Below are 20,881 nucleotides of genomic sequence, written 5' to 3' on the forward strand. Positions count from 1 at the left end.
TTGTTTTTAATATAAAACAATTTTAATGTAAAAAGCCCTTTTACCCCAAAAGTGAAATGAATTCACCTCAGGCTGAAAGAAAAGTATATTTATGCAGGAGATCACTCTTCAGCTATAAATGAAGCACAAATGTTTATCTAAAGTAATTTTTGCTTATTAGTATGATTGAATTACATCATCGAAAGTCAGCAGCAAAGACACTGGTTAATAAAATGGGATTAAATACATAAAAGATATTTATTTTATTAAACATATTTAATTATTGCAGGGTTGCGTCATATTCTGAGTTTGCATTTCACTGTTTTTATTCATTTTGAGGAATACTGAATCTGTTTTTTTTTTGTTTTTTTTTTGAGTGAGATGAATTAATTAATTTTAAGTTTAGTCAACTAAAATAAGTTTAGTCAACTTGAAATGTTAAGTTGTACTAAGTAACAACTTAGATATTTGTATTTCCTAAACTTAACATATGGGTAAGTAACCCAGTTGCTTTAAAATTTAAGTTGATTCAACTCAAATATCTAAGTTGTCACTTAGTATAATTTAACATTTCAAGTTGAATACACTTTTTTTTTGAGTTGACTGAACTTAAAATTTTAAGGCAGCCAGGTTACAAATTATTTTAATTATTTTAATTGTTTTAATTATTTTAGTCAAATTATTGACTCAATTTTTTTTTTTTTTTTTACAGTGTATAACATCATGTTTACTCCCAATTTCCCGACAGGAGACTTGTCAATCAATAAATGGGGAAAAAAGTAACTGCCAATACTTATTTGAAAAAGTAACTTAGATATTTTCGTAGAAATTCAAAAGTAATGCATTACTTTACTAGGTACTAGAAAAAAGTAATATTATTACATAACTCGCGTTACTTGTAATGTGTTTTCCCCCAGCACCGGTCATGGAGTTAAATGATAGCTTTTCTGCATGTTTAATAAAAAAAAATATGTACAACTATACTTATTGTTTATTATTACTAAAATTTTACTCAAAGATATATATATATATTTTTTTTTTGTTAGAGCTGGTAAAAAATATTGCCTTATTATCTTGGATGTCATTTATATGTCAGATATTTCCCAGTTTGTCCCTCCATTTGTAACTGATTATGTAAAATAACGACTTCCAAACCTAGCAGTTGCATTGATGAAGGGCTGAACAAACAGTAAGCGGTAATCCTGCCATGGCTAACGCCTTCTTACCAATGTCTGGCTTTGAGCAAATCAGTCAGGATTACAGGGTGAATGTCACCTCATATAATTAATATTCATGAGCCAAGCTCCCCCCATCAATTCAGAGAGTCACTTTGTATTCTAATACACACTCTATTGCCATTCACATAAAATGTTGAATGATTGCCATTCACATTAAAAATTACAATTTTAAGTACAAAAACAAATTTTAAAATACACTTTATTACAGTATTTAATAAAATAATGGTTTTAGATTTTTTTTAAATGCATAAAATGTTTTATATTTATTTATTATTTGTCCTATGATCTTTTATTACATTTTTTAAAATACATTTTCTTATATAATAATATAATATTATATAATATATAATATTGGTGTGTGTGTTTATTTTTAGTTTTTTCATTTATTGTACATAAATTATTTCAATTTTATTACTGAATTATTATTTTATTATATTTGTGTTTAAATAGTTAATAATTCTGGCAATGATATTGGTAAGCATTTGTGTGTATATAAACCCCCCTCCTCAGAGGGTCCTAATAGCTCTCCTGCTGCTGAAACGACGCCAGTGACTAACCCTAAAGAGCATTCGGAGGACTGTTTAATGCGCAGAACAGCAGCGAGGGGCTCGTCTGCAGTCACAGCCAGGAAATTTTCCCTGACCCCTGATCACCCCAACACACTCACTGCTCACACACCCACAGGGCTCTCTGTGGGGCTGCGGTCACGCTAAACTAAATTAATTTTAATGGGTAAGCGGCATAATGTGAGTTCACTAAAGGCCTTAGACAGTGAGGCGAAATTTAGGGTCATAAAAGTTTACAAATGTCTCCTAGAGAACACTGGACTCAGTGTATCAAGTTTAATTGAGTACAGAGTATGAAATTTAAATGATAACATCTCTTCCTGGTTTACTTTTTTTTTTTTTTTTTGCTTAAACGTAAATTGGATTTGTACAGTTATTGTCCTTTTGTCCTCAAGTTTAATATGGTTGTCTGGTTTGGACGCTTCCCAAAGAGCAGAACTGTAAATCTCGGTCTGAGATAGAGTTGATTGTCTCTGGATACAAAGTCTCTGTAAAACCGTTTTATCTCTTTTAGCATTTCCACCAATCACATATTTGCCACACTGCTGTTTATTACAATATTACCTGACAGGAGTTCCATAAATTGTAGACAGTTTATGGCTTCCGTCATCATTTACTCACACTATTCACTGACTAAAACTTTTATCCTGCTTTGAATTGATCAGCCATACCAACCCAACTGACCGTTATTCTTTGAGGTTCTCCAAGCCAAATAGCATTTTTGACCCTGTTGATCCTCACGACACATGGCTTCCTACTCATCCACTAAATACCTTGCGTGGTACTCAACCAAACATAGAATCTGAGAAGATGGAAAGCCACCCACCCGTTGAGACCCATCCATACGTCAAACTAAAGCAAACCACTTAAAAGGCCAACTCAGTAACACAGCAGTTCATAACTACTGCTCAGTTTTGAACCCTGTAATCTGCCCTGACCTGCCATTTTTGATTAGACCTTGCAGAAGTGATGGAGGTATTGCTGCCTTCAAGTCATATTGGAATGATCTTATTTGTGAGATGAGTGCACATGAACACTAGAGTAATAATTTCCAGTTTGGAAGAAAAAAATAAAAATAAATAAATAAAGATTCTATTTTAGCACTGACTTTTTTGAGTTGGTTGTATTTCAAGTAATGAATGATAATGGAAGCTGATCATTAAGTTTATTGGGAATACTTACTGGTTAAGTAATGGTTTTGTTTAAATATTTTTACATATTTTAATTGTAAAAAGTATCAGTTGCATTAAAAGACATTTTAAAACCTGAGTTAGCCTTCCCTTGTAATGAAAAGTTCAAAATAAGATATTTTAAAAGACTTATTGGCCTGTATGACATAAGCTTCTATTTTTCTATTTTATGCATATTTCTGCATGTTGGACACAATGTGATTTGACAACAGGTGACAACAGTAACAACAGTTTTTACATATTAATAAGTAGTGAAGCATTTTTGTTAAAATCTTCATTTATTCATTTATTTTCTAAGAAAAAAAAATGCTAAACTACTTAAAGTTCTTCCTTCAAGTTCATACTTCTTGTATGAGGATATTTGTATCACCCCAACATTTGTGACTGGTTATGTATTTTGAAAAAAAAAAAAGTTTTGATTTTGATTTTAATTTAGAAATTAAAGTGCCCCTATTATGGATTATGAAAGATTCATATTTTGATTTTGGGAGTCCAGGTTGACATGCATGCAAGGTCAAAAAACACTTTCATTGTCTTATAATATGCATTTACGACATGACGGTTCGCTCAGTGATTCATTTCCTCCTTTGTGTGAAGCTGATCTGCGGTGATTGGTTCGATGACCCAGTCTGTACTACTGCATGCAGCGCATGTCGGAAATTGAACACAATTACATTAAACACCCAAACAGCCATGGTATATGCATCACCCCATTGCAGAAACATATTGATAAAACACTGCAGCTTGTACACCAACATATTGCTCTATTCTTTATCAGAACTCCAAATAATAATGTCAACAAACATTCACTATTCGTCTACACATTTCTAGACAATTGTGAGCGAACAGATATTGCTGTTAGCCGGTTTGCCAGAGACCTACGAGCTGCACAGAGCAAACACAACACACACAACTAAATACGTATTTTGCATGCTACAGAGTACATGACAGCAACAATTTTTAAAGGATTACTCACTTTCAGAATACAAATGTCCTGATAATTTACTCACCCCCCTTTCATCCAAGATATTCATGTCTTTCTTTCTTCAGTCGTGATTTTTTTCAAGGAAAGCATTCCAGGATTTTTCTCCATATAGTGGACTTCAGTGATGCTCAATGGATTGAAGGTTAAAATGCAGTTTCAGTGTAGCTTCAACAGGCTCTTATTGATCCCAGGCAAGAAATAAGGGTCTTATCTAAAAAAAATGATTGTTCATTTTCTTAAAAAATGTAATATTTATACAATTTTTTAACCACAAATGCTCACCTTGTCTAGCTCTGTGATGTGTATGCGTACTCTGCACTCCGTTTCAACACCGTTAGGGTATGTCGAAAAACTCCCATCTCATTTTCTCCTCCAACTTTGCTGTTTTTCGCTCTTTTTTTTTTTTTGTAAAGGGTGTTTGACCCTCCTTGCATGTTCACTTTGTAAATACTGGGTCGGTACTTCTGCAGCGATGTATGATGATTTTGATGATTTACCGCCACAGTGCAGAGCACAGCATCTTCTCAACATGATGCTATCCACAGGAATCCACTACAGTGTTTGAGCAAGGGGAGGTTCAAGTTTTCCAGCAATATGCAATATGCTAATGTTTCATGTTGACGTCAATTTGAAACAGCTTCAGATTAGTTTTAAAAACGACTCATTTGCATGACTCGGAATCGACTCTTTTTTTTTAAAGACAATAACTTTATACAAGGAGCGCTTTCAGATTTACAACTTTGCAGGATATTTTAATTCACTTAGAGCTGTGTTACACACTGCATGAAATGTAATTTTCAAAAATCCATAATAGGCGCACTTTAATACATGCTTGTCATGTAAGTGGTGTATTCGATCTATTGTATTGATAAATTAATAGAATGCAAATATAAGTAAGATGAAAAAATAATATTCACACCCATTAGTAGTAGTAGTAGTATTTTGGGCAAAATCACTTTAGCACGCATTTTCAGGGACTTCAAAGCAGCACATCAGACAAAACTCACAGCTCACAAAATTTCATCATCAGAGCCAAAAGAGGACATACAGTCCAGTACTTTGTGACTGCAGAGGCAGTAAAGGTTAAAATTAGCTGCTCTTGCCACCATCTGCACTGCTTCAGTGAACTTTAGAACCTTCAAGTGCTGTCCGGTTTCACCGCCGAGTAGGTTTATGGCAGGTTTGTGCTAACCCATTTGGTTCTGCTCAGAGAACCGATAATTTGCCATTAATACTCCACTGTTACTGGCCGTAATGATGGCATCATTAATGCAGCAAGAAATGGAATATAAAATCTAAAATTTTAGCTGGTGGGTGGGGAAGTGGACAGCTGTATTCGGCAGGGCTGACTGCATATAAAACCCATCCAAGCATCAATCCAGCACTCTCACTTTCAAACTCAGCAGATTACAGAGGCTGTTCGAGAGGTTTGCCGATGACCGATAAATGTTTTCCATAATTGCTCATTCTTGATGAGTATCAACACTCTGTGAAGTGTCTCAAATGTGTCCGTGATTGCGACTGGTGCTCTGGAGCAGATGTGTTATTAAATATGAAGCTGCAGCTGTCTGACAGCTCGCTGCTGTTCTGTATTTGACAGTTCTGATCAGGGTTTGCACACAGAGGACTTCCACAATAGTGCTCTCAGTGAAAATAACTCATTTTAGTGTCGACCAACATGTCAAAGGTGTCTATATTTGGAGAATTTTTTATTTATTTATTTTTTTGGGTTTGTTTGGTCTAAACCAGACCAAAATCCACTTGAAATCCACTGCAACGTTTAACTCCAACCCTGATCAAACTCACTTGCCTGTGGCGTTGTTCTAGTAATTTTAAAGACCTTGATTAGCTTGTTCAAGTGTATTTAGAGATAAACTGTGGAGCTCGAGGGCCAGAGTTGCCCACCCCTGGTCTGAACTGAAAAAAGAAAGAAAAAAAGCTTGAAAAGTAATTTGTGATAGGGTTCATGACTCTAGAACAGTTCACAGTTGGTATGCAATGCTGCACTGCTGCTTTTCACCACACACAAAAAAAGGTGCAGGGTGAGAAATCACACTCTAGGACAATATATGAACAACCTGCACCCAGGTGCACAATGTGATTTTTTTTCTATCCTTTACAATTGTTGCTTATCATATTTTATAGTGTGACATCAGAGATATTGAGAAAAAGCCAAGACATGTGCAATGCAGATGTGAGAAAATACTTTAGCCTCTTGCTCTGCTTGTTAGCATTGCTAACAGAGGCACTTTCTCTTTACCTTTTGTAAATTGGGCAAGTTTTATCGGTCCTCCTGTATTTTAACAGTTTTTATATACAGTATTAATTCTTGACTAGTTGCTTAACCGGCAGTTCCTTGGAAAACATATTGTGTCTAGGCTGGACAGAGAGATATGGGGGAGTTGATGAGTTTTTTTTATGAGTCATAAATCTTTAATAAGTCTATCATTATGGTTGAAAGAACAGGTGACCCATCTGCTGTAGAACTGCTTCTCATTAAAAACACTAATAAATGATTCCAGGATGAATCCATGTCATGATGCTCTGACCCAGATGAGATCATGGTGCGAGCATCACCGTGATTTAGCTCATCACTGGTATTGTGGAAACAACTTTGAATCAGTAGTTTGCCCAATTACAAGCTCATAATGTAAAAGTTGTAAGAAATTGAAAATCTGAATTCGAATTTGCAACTCTACATATGAAAAAGCAAAACAGCTTTATAGAAGAGTGGAAACGAGACTACCTGGTTGCTTGCCATGCTGTCAGTGTGCCAACAATTTGTCTAATTTCTGTCTGTTTTTATTTCTCCTAAGGAATTGTAAGGTAAATATCTAAGACAAAGTTATATTTAATACCTCAATCATATAAACGAGAACTCAATTTAGTCTCATGAGCTATGACAGACCAACTGCTGAGCAATAAGATTTTCCTCTGGGTGTATTTATTCTGCAGAATGTTTCATTATTGTGTCTATCCGCATTTGAGACAATTTACTGCTGTCTTACCTTTAGAAACAGCAACATATGAGATTTCATCTCATTCAGTGGGGCATGAAGAAGGACATGGCTGTTAGATACGTCAGTTTTTCACAGTCCTGTCCAGAAAAGAGACAAGAGCTGTCAAACAATCCATCTGAAGAAAAACAGGGCTATAACTACAGTAGATACTCTGGTAATAATTGTAATTTCACAGCACAGAATTGCCAGCATCCTCTATTCCAGGCTGTAGCTCTAACGGATAACAGAAAAAGTGTGTCAGTCAGGTGTTTTTTTTTTTTTTTTTTTTTCTTTTTTTTCTCCATCATTCAGTAAGCCCAAAGGTTCCAGACTCTCTGGACAGTTTTCATCCACCCCTAGAAAATTCCCAACAGACTAATCTTTCTGAGCATGTGATTCATTTTAATCTGCAGGCATGGATGAAGAGGTTCTGTGGAGTTGCTGTACTATTAAAGATTAATGAACCCAATTTGCAAAACTGACCTTTTGCGGTCAGACTGTGTGGAGCGTAAAGCTTCTTAATGCCTTCAGCTCAAGTACAGCCCCACAGATAAGACCCGCAGAGAGAAAAACACGAGATGAACTAACTTTAAGTGTTCCGTTCCTCTGATCGGTTCAAAGACATTTAGAGGAAGGAAAAGAGCGGATGGATGCGTTTAAACAGTATCACACAAACACACACTCTGGCATTCAGAAATGCAGCTAACATTCTCTGAACCCTGAATGCTGCCCACATTCACACTAAAAATAAGTTAAGGAAGACCACAGAGTGTGTATGTGTGTGTGTTGCTAAATATGAACAGTTTAGTCTCACAACTTTCTTTCTCTCTCAATAGCACAGAAAAGGACATAATAATCAGATACGGCTTTGCACACATCACACTTTCAAAATAAAAGCCTTTAAAAGTCAAAAAGCCTTTATAAAAAAGTTCCTCCCTAATATCTTCATATCTCACATCGTGGTTGCATTTCTTAGTGTAATGATGGTTTGGGAATTTATTGGATCGTGAAAAGTGGAAGTTACGTGAAAGAAAAAAGCCAGGTGATTTTAGGGAAGGGGTTGTAAACATAAGAGGGATTTCTGATATCAGCCAAAAAGAAGTTGTTTCTGAAGTGGAGCAAGAAGAGTTTTTTTTTCTTTTTTGGCATAATGTCCACAGATTAATCATGAACAAAAACATAATGATGAATAAAAAGGGCCTACTTTGATTTCATGTTGACTTGAAATAAGGCACAGAGGCTGGTGTGCATTGATCGCAAGTGTTATTGTGGTGTTTATCTCATCAGACAGCATGAGAGTGAGTTTTAGAGGAAAGGCTTCGTGCTGGGCTGTGAAGTCAAAGCCGTAATTTAGAGTTAGCAGCGTAGCAGAAGAGCTGATCTGAGAAAGACGTCTGCTCTCACACTGGCAGCAGGATTGATTACCGCTCTGTGTGTATGACATTAGAGAGAGAGTATGTGTGTGTGGCGCAGCACATGGAGAAAGCATCAGTTTAGTTTACTTCAGAAGAGTGTTGAGTAGGGGCTCTTTTAAGGAAACTGTTGGCTAGATAATCTGTTTGCCTGAAGCCTTTTGGTATCCATTACTGAACTGCTGCTGTTTGCTGCTTTTATATTTCTGTATGTGTCATCTCTGACCGTCGGCTATATCATATCAAACTAATTGTTCAATCTGACAGCTTGTAAGTTAATATTCCATCCTTTCTGCATTTCATTGTGGTGCTTGCTAGTATCACTATTACTGTTGTTTATACTGAGGATTATGGATGTGAACAAACCCCAATTGTAGGTATCAAACTTCTGGCACATAACTAGTCCTGCACCATTTGTGCTACAGAAATGAATGATACCTCAAATTGTGCAGATTGTTCAGGAGAGGTATGCTATTACTTACAATTTTCACCTGACAGACCATAAAACAGGGTTGCCATAAAACACATGTAGAATCCCATAGATTTACAATGAAGGAAGAACCCAAGTCATATCTAGAGACCAGAATATCATATAGACTTAGGAAAATTTTGACCATGACCAGTAAGCGATCACCTGGTAACAGCCCAGAACAACCTAGCAAGCAACCTAATAATGCCTTAAGGCAAGCCTCCAAGGTTAGCCAATAAAAAAGGTACCAAAACCATCGCTGAAGGGGTTACCTTTTAAAAAGTTATGCCTTTGTACCTAAAAGGTCCATATTGGTACCTTAAAGGTACATATTAGTACCTGAAGTGTATATATTGGTACCGAATAGGAACAAAGGTGCACTTTTTGAAAAGGTATCACTCCAGTGACAGCTTTTGTACTTTTTGCAGGGAGACCATATGCAGGGAATGAATGCCCATTTTAGAGATACTTGACTGCGCTGAAGTATGAAGAAAAGTCACAGACTTTTTTTTTTTGGCAGAAAGTATTCAGTTTTTACTGTAGCACAACTCTGACAGAAATTCTATAATGTGATCATCAAGGCATGACCCAAGATGACTTTCTCCAGTGGTAGAGCTGTGGAGGTTGGTATCTCCCAATAATCCAATAATAAGACCATCTCTGTGTGTAGCCTTAAGGTAGTACTATGAACTACTTTTAGGAGTAAATGTACAAAAATGTAATTTTAAGGGTACTGTCCCAAAGGTACAATTTCTCCACATTTTTTTTCTTCTGTTTTTGTGGTGACTTTTGCCAGGACAAAACATTTTTCATGGTATCCTCTGAAATACCTTGAAGTAGGGGAGAGTGGGGTAAGTTGAGCCAGTGGGTAATTTGACCCACCCCCTGTATCTTGGCAACTGTACACGTTTACTGTCATTTAACCATTAATTTGGAATCGCATATCATTTCTGTCAGACTGTGAAAAGGAGAAACACATAGGAGGAGTGGAAGGCACCCATTTACTCTAAAAACAGTTTTGGCTTGTCAAAGTAAAATGTAAAATTTTAGCATAACAGATGCAATGCTGTTACATCAAAACAAATTTATCCAGGTCCAAAAAAATATTTATGATTCATATAGGTGATTTATCAAAAAATGAAACCATGCAAATTATTTAGCTAAATATTAGCCTGTATTGGTAAGCTACCTAGTTTTTTTTCCCCCAAAATGCCAGCTATGGGGCAAAGTGAGCCATAAGGCACTGAAGTTAAGTTAAATCTCTGAAGTATAAACCGGCATTTTAATGTGATATCACGCAACTGGTTTAGTTCTTTCACATATATTGTTTATTTGATAGGGATAGTGTACAAAATCCTTCTCTGAGAACCAGAAGATGCTTTTCACCACATTATAATCATATATATCTTTCAACCTGTAGTCCCTAATGGCTGATCCAACATTGCAGAAAAGGTACCATGCCAAGAATCTTTTGATTACAATATTTGTTAGTTTTATTGACATCTATTCCTTCATTCTAATTCAGTTTTTACTTAATTTTACTTATCAAACTCTCTGTTTAGTCTGTTTTTGAGAAGGCTAAAACTTTGGTGTTGAACACATTGCTTCAGAAATGCAAACAATTAAAGACGGAAAATTAAACTTCATTTGATCGGTTTTATTTTCTTTAGGTTAGCTTTAAGGAAAGAAATTTGACTGTTTGTAAAATGAAATTTGATTATTAAGTTATTTGAATTAGATTTGTCAGATGGTCAGTTTTCACCCAGATGGTGCATCTTACCCCCTGACTCGGGTCAACTTACTCCTAACCTGGGGCAAATTGACATTCTGAACATTTAAAATGATATAATACATCCTGAAATTACTTCAGATACTTTCATTGTACTTCCTCATTTTTCCATATCTTGAGTAAAAAATGGCTCATCTTACCCCACTCTACCATACTGTACCGTGGCACATGGATGTAGTAATCATTCAGTATCATCATAAGTGTAAATGTACCATGTAAGTGCCTTCTAATACCATCCTGGTTTGATGCATCTTTTAACTGTTAAATTGCTCGAGCAGTGTTACACTGAAAAAGTTTTATTACCATGTTTTTTGGACATCTGCAATGGCAGTACTGTGCCTTGGATTAGCATGTAAAAACCATTGTGCATAAATATGGCGCCACAGTAGAAAACCCACATTTCCCCTCGCTAATGGCACTTTCTGTAAATGCTGTTGCATGGCAACCGAAAGAGGGAACAAGTTCTTCAGGTTGATCATGAAGATGTGCAGAATAACTTAGGAAACTTGTTTGAAGCACCTGCACTAGAGGAAACCAGGATTAGGAGAGGGCTGGTCTAAATTCAGCATGCGCGTTCAGGTCGTGATGTTGTGAGCATTTTTTTCGGTGTCTTTGTGTTGGCTGTTTGGGAGAGTGATGTCATTCTCCACTGCAAAGAGCTCTGAAAAGCCTCCAGTAAGTTGGGTCGAGTCGGGTCGGGTTTGTCTCCTCTGCTCTTCTGTTTGTCCTCTGCGGCAGTTCAGAGCCGATTTCACAGTTTTCCTTTGAGCGCCACTGAAAGAGGGCAGATTCCTTCCTGCCCACAAACTCTCACACCGAACCGCATGGCAATCCTGGGAAAATCCAAACCTTTTGGCATCCCAACAACCGCACCGGGCCGGACTTGCGCATACACATAGAGCTGGATGAGGGATGGTTTGTAAGTGTGTCCGCTGCCCGGCACGGTCTATGTTTGCTTTCTCTGGTTGGATGTATGCAGCCATTGTTCTCTCTATGAGGCCTGACCCTGCCAGATGATGGAGAAGATAGAGAACCTTCTTTTCTGTTAAAAGACAAGTGGCCTCACTAGCACAGGCTGGCGTCCTGCCGGGTATGGCCCGAGAGAGAGAGAAGAGGGCAGCCGTGCCAGGCTGTTTCACCCTCTGTGCCAGCTAAAGCGAGTACCAGCCGCAAACAGCCCTAAGAGATCTGTTGTGTCCTGGACGCTGGACTCCAAGCTCTTCACAAACACACGCAGGCTCAAGCTGAACTTTATGAAAGCATGGTTTATGAAAGATGAGGCCGAGTTTAACGAAACACAGCACACACACGCCTCTGAGCTGTTGACCGTGGGGTGGTTTGGCTCCCGTCAGAGGGGTCTTTTCTCTCATTTGGAGGGTAATCTGATGAAAGGACACAGCTGTGACCCTCTACTGGACCCTGGCATCATTTCTAAACTGCGGGCATGATATTTAGAATATAAAAGACAAAAGAATGAGAGTACGGGAGTTGAGAGAGATCATGCGTTCATGTATATTACACATCGGTCCTTTTATCCATCCACACAACTTTTTTATCATTTTATTTTACTGTTTTTATCTTTATTGACTGATTGATTGATTGATTGATTGATTACGTGTACATTGTGTTTCCGCCACTGAATAAAAAGTAAAAAAGGTAATTGTGACTTTTTACTCTCACAATTCTTTTTTTCTCACAATTTCGAGTTTACATCTCGCAAGTCTGACTTTTTTTTTCTCAGAATTGTAACATATAAACTCGCACTTCTGACTTTTTTCGCAGAACTGTGAGATATAAATGCACAATTGGGAGTTATAAAGTCAGAATTGCTAGATATAAAGAACTGCGGGATAATCTCACAATTTTGACTTTTTTTCGCAATTGCAACTTTGTATCTCGCATTTCTGACTTTTTTCTCAGAATTATGATACAAACTCTCAATTGCAAGTTATACAGTCCAGTAATAAGGAGAAAAATAAAAGACAAGACAATTCAGAGAATTGCAAGTTTATATCTCACAATTCTGATTTAATAACTTGCAATTGCCTGTTTATATCAGACAATTCTGACTTCATTTCTCAGAATTGCAACTTTATAGCTCGGAATTCTGACATTATAACTTGCAATTGTGAGTTTATATCATGCAATTGCAACTTTATTTCTCAGAGTTGCGAGTTTATATCACACAATTCTGACTTTATTTCTGAGAATGGTGACTTTATATTTGAATTACCTTTTTTCTTTTTCTTTCTTTTTTTTTTTTAACTCAGTTTTTATTCTTTTTATTCAAACAAGTTTCCATAAATTTGTTTGCCTTGGAGTATTCCCTATTTCTCATTAGTTTTATCTCACAAGAACATCTGGCAACCTTAAAGCCAACTTGTGAGTTACTTGATTGGAGCTGCTCCTACTTAAATGGGCAATACACCCCAAAACAGCATCAATTTTTCACCTTCATGTCATTCCAAACTCGTGGAACACAAAACAAGATTTTTGAAGAGTATTTCAGTTTTATTTATAATAATTGTTAATACGCCTCTGTGTGTGTGTTTTTCTCAGAGAGAAGAATTGCATACAGCTGTGAAGCAACAAGAAGGTGAGTAAAGAGAATTTTAATTTTTGTGTGAACTATCCCTTTAAGCAGCTGTACCATCTTGATTAGACACAATTATTTATTTATTTATTTATTTATTTTTATTTTTTCCGTTACAGATTGCTCATAATTCAGCACTCTTCAGATAATATATATTTTTCTGTTTTGCTTCAATCATGTGTCAACTTTTTTCTTTAAACAGAAGCAAATAATTGTGTACATAAAGTACAGATTTATAACATGAATACTAATAAGAAGAAAAATAAATATTTGTTAAGAAGAGATTTGGTCTTCGAAGTCAGACAGAGGAAATTAACACTGTTAAAATCTTTTCTGAAACTCCAATAAGGATCATGTGGGATTGCTTTGGTCTTATTATCGGGAAACTTAAGCAAAAGTCTCAATTTGCTCTTAGATTAGATCTATGGGAAATAATTGAGATATTATGGAGGTGATTGGTTTTTCCTCTTGGTTCTAATGTGCCTGGAGACTCCGCAATTTACTGTTTCACATGCCAGTCATCAGACTAGCGATTCTCTCTCTTTCTCCCTCTCTCTCTCTGTTTGATTGGGTTCCAGCTCTGTTCTGAATAAAGGCTTAGAGAACTCTGTTTCCCACAAGTGAACAAAAGCGGTGACAGACAGAATGGAGCGGCTCAGAGAGGGAGGAGAACAGAGCGATGAAGAAACGCTCTCAGTCTGTAGGAACTAATCAGACTCTCGTTTAGCAAACGCAGACATTCCTGTTGATGAAAGGATAGGAGATGTAAGGCGGGACGGGGTCGGACTGAGCTCTTACAACAGCAGAACAACAGCAGGCCGACTCCATTATCCACCGTACGGCCTCATTAACCAGTGCTCCACACACACTCAACACACGTAACAAACAACAACTAGACATAGACTCAACCCTCAAATACACACAACTCACTATTGTGGCTCTGCTTGGTGCACCGCTCTCTCAAATACTTGATTCTGATTGGTCAGTAGTGGCAGAGTGCACTCAAATATTTTTGTATAAAGAGCGCTTAACTGTATAATTAACTTTTGTCCCAGTCAGTCAGCCGTTATCGCAAAATAATCCCTGCCAGGGTAATCAGGACCCCAATGAGAAGCGGTTCAACTATTTTCAATTTATTTACATTTCACTGCTTTTGTGCTACATGAGTTTATGTTTACCTTTTTTGACTTAATTTAAACATGTTTTGGACTGTTGTAATAGAAAAGCTCGTTACTTCTTTTAACCCAGGTGAACAAATAGCACTGTTCCAAATGTATGCCACTGGTTGAGCCAGAAACTGACACTTAGGGATGAACATTTTTTGAAATTCTACACATCAAGTTTAAATTTCCACAAATAGATACAGACACAGATAAGCCAACAAGCCTTCAGATAAAAAATTAAGCTATATATGGAAATATTTATACTGTGTCTTAATCGTTTTATTACCACACAAAATTCCCAAGCATCAGCTAAATGAATGCATTATTTAAAGCCAGGCTGCTAGTGTGTAAGGTGCTGTGAGCTCTTGGGGAATGGATTGAAATTGTTGACTGTAATTGGTAATTTAGCTGCGCTGAGGTACTATGTGCCAAGAAAGTGATTATTCAGGCCTGTAGGTCCCTCGCTGTTCTCACACTGCTTTCTGAAAGAGCAGAACTTCGTCCCTTTACAAATTCACACAAGAAGGTCCATAGCAACTATTATAAGTGGAAGTCATTACTCAGAATGCCTGAATATTCAAATTTCTACCTGGAAAACTACTTGAAATCAGACTTTCAGTGCTGGAACTTGATTTGAACCAGACAAAACTGACATCACATGAACATGGCAGCACCCAGCTGGATGTACACAGTTAATGATAAATATTCACTTTTGAACAAATAAAATGCATCAATGAGTAAAAGTTTATATATCATATTTGAATCAATTCAACCCTCTACATTGCGAGTAAATCACTCACATATCACTAAATCTTCACTCTGTGTGACTAAATGATGTCTAAAATTAGCCACTGGATAATAAATTCTCAGATTTTTCTTGCCAGTGTGTGAACTGTAGGCTAAGTATAAGTTTAGCACATACATATTTTCAGTCGCTGCTGAACACTCTGACCGAACGCTTCAGCGTTTTACTCTCCGTCAAGCGATTTATTTCTCAGTTCTTCTGAATGGATGCGCATCATACCCGTATTTGACATATTGTAAACTCTAGCGCAGGGATGCCCAACCCTGTTCCTGGAGATCGACTTTCCTGCAGAGTTTAGTTCCAACCCTAATCAAACACACCTGTCTGTATTATCAAGTGCTCCTTGAGATCCTAATTAGCTGGTTCAGGTGTGTTTGGTCAGAGCTGGAGCTGAACTCTGCAGGGAAGTCGATCTCCAGGACCAGGGTTGAGCACCCATGCTCTAGTGTGAAGGCACACAACTCGCCGTCGCTTTGTCTCACACACGCAAAGAGAGAGAGAGTGAGAGAGTCTTACATAACATGCAGAATTGACGTGCTACATGTAAACAATATTCTTTGTTGTATTTTCCTTTTAAAATAACAGCGTTCCTTTGGATTTCTTCAGCTTTTAAGAACCACCGGTTTCTCCAATAGTGGGAGAAGCTAATGCACAAATGAACAATCTCATTGGCTGACGGTCACCTATTATCGCCACTGTCTTGATTTTAGCAAATCAGTTCAAGTGAACGCACACAAACTGATTAATATTCATGAATCCAACAGCTCATTAATCCTTAGTGTGTTTTATATCGTTCTTATTAGAAGAATTTATATTATTATTATTATTATTATTATTATTATTATTATTATTACTATTATTATTATCATCAGTATTATTGTTAGTTTTTTTCCCCATTTTTTACAGAAAAACTGAATGACCAAAAAAGCACCACCACCAGTCCCAAGTTCAGTTAAAATGACTAATTGCATTTGTACATGGTTACCAAATTTTAAATCTAATCAATAAAGTTCTGTCATTAAATAATACTTGATTATCGTAATATATTATAATGCTTGACTGACTGAAGTTAAGAGTGTACTTTCAGATATTTAAAAAGCTGTGCCATTTTACAAACATTATATATATATATATAATTGCAATTCATGATATACCTGAAAAACAAATATTAACATAGCGCAGCATCATTTATCCTCTATAATTTGGTTGCTAGAAGACGTATTTGTTGACAAATGAACCTGCAAAGCTAATGGCAGCGTTGACATTTTATTTCCTCAGATGTCATTTTTCTTTGTCTTTATAGTTGTAAACAGGAAATTCCCCCACCCCTACACTTTTAAGGAAGTAATCATTATATTTTAGGAGCTTGTCACAGTGTGAAAATGTTTTTATCCAGTCACAAACAGCTGTCAGCCAGTTGCATTGGCAGTAGACTGAACAAATGTAGCAGTGATTTTACTATGGCTAGCACTCATTGAATTGCTTCTCAACAAGACAGATAAGACTACTGTGCAAATGTTATGTCACCAGATTAATATTCATGAGATAAGTTGATAAGGTTTGTAATGTTTCCCTAAAGAAGTCGACAATACTTGGACAGATCTATCTGTTGCTCATTATCATTACTCAGCTCGCTCATACAGCCACAACCTGCATGCTGTCATCCTTGCTCTTGGGCAGAAACAAACTTAGTTCTAGATTTTATTTTTTTCTTTGGTGGGGGCGGGGGTGGGGGGGGTGTAAGGTAGGTGAGTGAGTCATTTGAACCGTTATCAAGGAAGCCATGTGACTAATTACTGCAGATAAATGACATCATTGACACTGACTGGCTGATGGCACATTAAGAGTATGCATTATTCTACCGCCAATTAAAAAAAAAACTTGTTTTGATAGTTACATCATCTATCAAACGTTGCTAACTACTGTTTCACTAAGTAACTTTTACTTTTAGAGAGCATGGCTTTGCTGGTCCACTAGTTAATATCTCAGCACCAAACTAGTAGTAACCAACATAAACCAGGGTCAGCAGAAATTCAAGCTGCATTTCTGCAGTCTAAACTTTATACCTTCAATATGTAGCAATTTTTCTGTTATTCTCAAAGTTAATAAAGTTTTTTCTTATTGTTGAAAACTTAAAGAAAATTCTCTTTAGTATCAATTTAAAGTGTGTGTGTGTGTGTGTGTGTGTGTGTGTGTGTGTGTGTGTGTGTGTTTTTTTAATAAAAAAAAAAAAAAAAGAGAGAAGCTTTTAGTGCCTTTAAAGTAACAGTCGCAAGTTTCCACATCATTTGGTGCCATTTAAAAATAATGTTGACATTCTGTTGGCATTAACTGGATATGAAGATGGCCTGGGGCTGTTTTTTCCACTTAGTGCAAATAATTTCTGAAATGTTGTTTGAAATAAAAGCTGCACTACACCGGTTTCCTCACACTACATTTCAGTGGTGTTTGGTTTTAGAGATTAATTTTATCAAATAAGTATGCCTCAATTCATTTATTTAGCAATTTAAAGGTTGATATCGGTTCTCAGCAAACCTGATGTTTTTCATCATGGTACAGCTCTTGATTCTCAGTCTCAAAGCAGGATGTCTTGTTAGTTGGGGACAGTGTACATTTGGATCCTTTGATTTGAGTGATGAAATATGCAAACGTACTAAATGCTCCAGAGTGTTTTAGAAGCCAGATGCAAAGCACTGCAGTCAGAAAACATTCACAGATGACGTCCAGGGTTACTTAGCAGAAGCTGAGACAAGCATATGTCAAAACATGGCGTAAAGACTGACGCAGAACCTAAGAATGATGCTTCAGGAAATGAGCTGAACTGAGCTGAGTGCTCTGTAACTGGTGCATGGATTCCATGGTTCATCTTTTTTTTTTTTTACTTTTGAACCTTTTTTTCCATCATATGACTAAGATTTAAAGGATAAGTTATTTTCATTAAAAAAAATACAATTCAAATACTTTTTAATCTCAAATGCTCCTCTTGTCTTACTCTCCCTGAACTCTGTATATTGTGGTTCAAGATGGTTAGGGTATGACGAAAAACTCCAACTGTATTTTCTCCCTCAACTTCAAAAATCATCCTACATCGCTGCAGAAGTACTGACCCAGTCTTTGCAAAGTGAACATGCAAAGATTTAACACCCTTAACAAAAAAGGTAAAACAGCGATATAGGACGAGTTTGAAGTTGAGGGAGAATATGAGATGGGAATTTTCGACATACACTAACTGTTGTGAACCGAAAAAAAAAACAAACACTTCAGGCAGAGCAAGATAAGACGAGCGTTTGACATTAAAAAGTATATAAATTGTATTCATTTTCTGAAAATAAACGATTGTTTCGCTAGATAAGACCCTTCTTTCTCAGCTGGGATCGTTTACACCTGCATTTGGGATTGTTTGAAGCCGCATTTAAACTGCATTTTGGAAGTTCAAACTCGGGGCACCATATCAGTCCATTATATGGAGAAAAATCCTGAAATGTTTTCTTCAAAAAACACAATTTCTTAACGACTAAAGAAAGAAAGACATGAACATCTTGGATTAAAAGAGTAGATTATCTGTAAATTTTAGATAGAATGTGTTAACTGCTGGAGTAGGTGTTGTTCTTTCTTATCAAATGCAAAAAGTCCATCACCAAATGAATCGTTAATTTAGTAATTTGCATTTGTATGACCAGATTAAAATCAAGGCCACGGCAGAGGGGACTTGTTCTTTCACAACTGGTATATAATGTAAATTTGCAGATGTAAAATTGCATTTATTTATTTATCTATAGTACGTATGTATGTATTTATGTATTTATTTATTTATTTAAACTTTTAAGAGGAAAAGTCATACAGGTTTGTACAGGTTTGCATACATCTTGTAAAAAAAAAACAACAAAAAAAAAACAAATGGGGAATAGTGGGTGGAAGCAAGGTCATTGAAAAGGTGGATGATGACTGTTGTGAGCTATTGTCTGGCATCTTTGATGGCTTGGTTACCTTGTGTATGCTTCTTTCAGTGACGGTTGTTTTGCATTTGTAAGCTCGGATCACGGTTAGAACGCTTGTGGGTAAGGTTTGCTCATTTGTAGTTAGTTTTGTTGTGAGCTGAGCTTTCATTGTCCCTGAGAGGAACTTGTCGTTAATGTCTCCCGCTGTTCTTGGGATCCACTGTCTCATTATGCCCATATGCTACTAGCACATCCAGACACTGTGACATGCATTATACATGTGGATTAATGCAGCCCGGACCCACCCTGCCAGCCTGCTTTGATCTCCACTCTGGATTTCCAGAAATAGACAATAATGACTCATTCATACAGTTGCTTTTAGGCATCTTAACTTCATTAGATGTATGTGCATGTGCATTGGTGTGTGCATATACAGTTGTAACAAATGCTTTACACTTGCAAGTTTTTGACTGATGTCAGGTGCAGGAATATCGCCTTAAGGTTTATTTTGTGTCTATCATCCTTTTAGGTGTGTGTTGCTGATGGTCCTGTGCTTGCATGCATGCTGATAGCAAATAGCATTGCATTGCTCCCATTAGCTGAATCTAATCATTAATGTGGAAGGAAGATTATCAGCTAACAGGCTAGTAAGTATAAAATCAGTTCATTGCAAGGAGAAAATGACCAGCTGTGTATTTGTTTATTTGTTTATATGGGCATACCTACTAAATAACAATGACGAAGGTGATTAAAGGTAATTTAACTACCTGTGTTTGCACACTTATTACTTGTGCATATAAAGGCCTGTTCACCAAGATGAATGTTTGGTGTGATAAACATTTGAATGACTTGCTGTTAATGCATGTGTTCAGACTAGGGTTGGGTATCTGATTCCGATTCCAATTCTGCTTATAAATTCAAATATATATATATATATATATATATATATATATAACATTTAGTGAAACATTTAGATTTCAAGCAGCTTAAAAAATACCACAACAAAAACAACTAGAATAATAAATTTTAAACATTAAATTGCTAAAGACAAGTAAGCAGTCAGTAATAAGATAAGAACAAACAAATCAATTAGCAATATAATTTCAGGCGCAGAAATTGAAATAAAAAGTTTATAAACACTATAGTTTTCTTTTCACAAATATTATATACATTAATTGTCATAAAGTTACGAACAATATTCAGTCAAGATCAGTGAAAGATTTTTTTGTTTGTTTGTTTTGTTTTTTGATTAACGTTAATGGCAGGCAGGACGTTTATTAGGCTGCTGTCTCTTTAACACAGAAGGTTTTACTTTTTACTTTTACGTTTTCTTTCACATCTATTTATGTTCACTTAAGACAAAAAACAGCTATGTTTATGATGATATACTGACTCATTTTTGTGCATATTGGTCAGTAAATGTGAAAGAGAAGCATGTTTAGACTCGAAACAAATCTTCTGCGATGGAAATGCATGGAACTGTTTGAGAACGGATGCAGGCTGGGAACTCACACTGAGCCTGTTGTTCTCTGTGCGTGCACTTCAGATATGCACACTGAACGCAAACAGGGCTCAAGTTCTTTCCCTTCCTGCGCATAAATTGTTTAAAATCACATTAAAATGTGAACGCAGGAATGCATCTGTCTTATCAAATACCCGGTTCTTGGAAATTTGGAACCGGTTCTAAAATGGAACCGGTTCTCGAAAGCCAACACAAACATTCACATTCCAATTATTTATTTATTTATTAATTTC

The 20,881-nt window shown here is 36.4% G+C and overlaps 1 protein-coding gene and 1 long non-coding RNA gene across 2 annotated transcripts in view; one reads left to right on the top strand and one right to left on the bottom strand.

The window, feature by feature from the left end:
* LOC127180538 (uncharacterized) overlaps window positions 1–13,220 on the top strand; it is a 105,291-nt gene extending 92,071 nt beyond the window's left edge. The window contains exon 4 of the long non-coding RNA XR_007829660.1: window positions 13,187–13,220. This is a non-coding gene — a long non-coding RNA (uncharacterized LOC127180538). The remainder of the gene's footprint in view (window positions 1–13,186) is intronic.
* Window positions 1–20,881, bottom strand: part of sema6dl (sema domain, transmembrane domain (TM), and cytoplasmic domain, (semaphorin) 6D, like) — a 108,028-nt gene that overhangs the window by 68,168 nt on the left and 18,979 nt on the right. The window contains exon 2 of the mRNA XM_051134620.1: window positions 6,967–7,055. The gene's annotated coding sequence lies outside the window, so the exon portion shown is untranslated. The remainder of the gene's footprint in view (window positions 1–6,966; window positions 7,056–20,881) is intronic.

This window comes from Labeo rohita, chromosome 18 (assembly GCF_022985175.1).
Source record: "Labeo rohita strain BAU-BD-2019 chromosome 18, IGBB_LRoh.1.0, whole genome shotgun sequence".
In the NCBI taxonomy this organism is placed as follows: Eukaryota; Metazoa; Chordata; class Actinopteri; order Cypriniformes; family Cyprinidae; genus Labeo; species Labeo rohita.